Below are 895 nucleotides of genomic sequence, written 5' to 3'. Positions count from 1 at the left end.
TTCTTCCAGTCCTGTGGAACCTTTCCTTCTAAAAGTGAAAATTTAATTATATTGTATATTTTATCTGTTAATTCCTCCATGCATTCTTTCAGTATCCAATTTGAAATTATGTCTAGACCATGTGATTTTCCGACGTCAAGGGTTTTGATTTGGTCGCTGATTTTCTTCTGTGTTACAATTATTTCTTTCATTGAGGGGGATATCTCTCTCTATTTCCTCACAGTTAGGTGAGTTTTCTATTGTGAATACTGATTTGAAGTGGTTGTTCATAATTTCAGCCATTTCCAGTTCTTCTGTATATTCGTATTTACCTTGGCGCAGCTTTTCTATTTCTTGTTTATTCTTCAGTTTGCCATTTACATACCTGTAAAATAGTTTGGGTTCTTCCTTGCATTTTTTTTTCGTAGTTTCTCTTTTCATCTCTGCATATTTTCATATAATCATTTCTTAGCCATTTGCTTGTTTTCTTGTCTTTTTTCCATTTCTTCCAAGCTTTGTCTCTTTCATCCTTACCCTCACTACATTTTTTGTTGTACCAACTTTTTATGTATGCTCTTTCCTTTTTTTGTTGTGGTACGTATTTATTCATTCCCTCATTATTAATTTATTTTTTCTGTATATTCCATTTCTCTTCCATCCCTGTTTCTTCATTTAGGAATTTTTCCCAGTTCACGTTGTGAAAGAATTTTTTTGTGTTTCTCAATATTTGTTTTGTTGTACATTAGTCTTCCTATTCTATGTTTTTCATTTCTACTTTGATCCATTTGCTCTTTCAACTCAAATTCTATTAGTACATGTTCATTCTTTCCTATTGGAGTTTTGTAATCAATCAATTTTGTCGACAATTTCAGGCTCTGTCATCAGTATTAAATCCAGCCTTGATGGTTCTTCACTA

Source organism: Oratosquilla oratoria, chromosome 11 (assembly GCF_046742065.1).
Source record: "Oratosquilla oratoria isolate Oo_2021 chromosome 11, ASM4674206v1, whole genome shotgun sequence".
NCBI lineage: Eukaryota > Metazoa > Arthropoda > Malacostraca > Stomatopoda > Squillidae > Oratosquilla > Oratosquilla oratoria.
The sequence above is the reverse complement of the archived record's forward strand: the minus strand, read 5'-3'. Positions refer to the sequence as shown.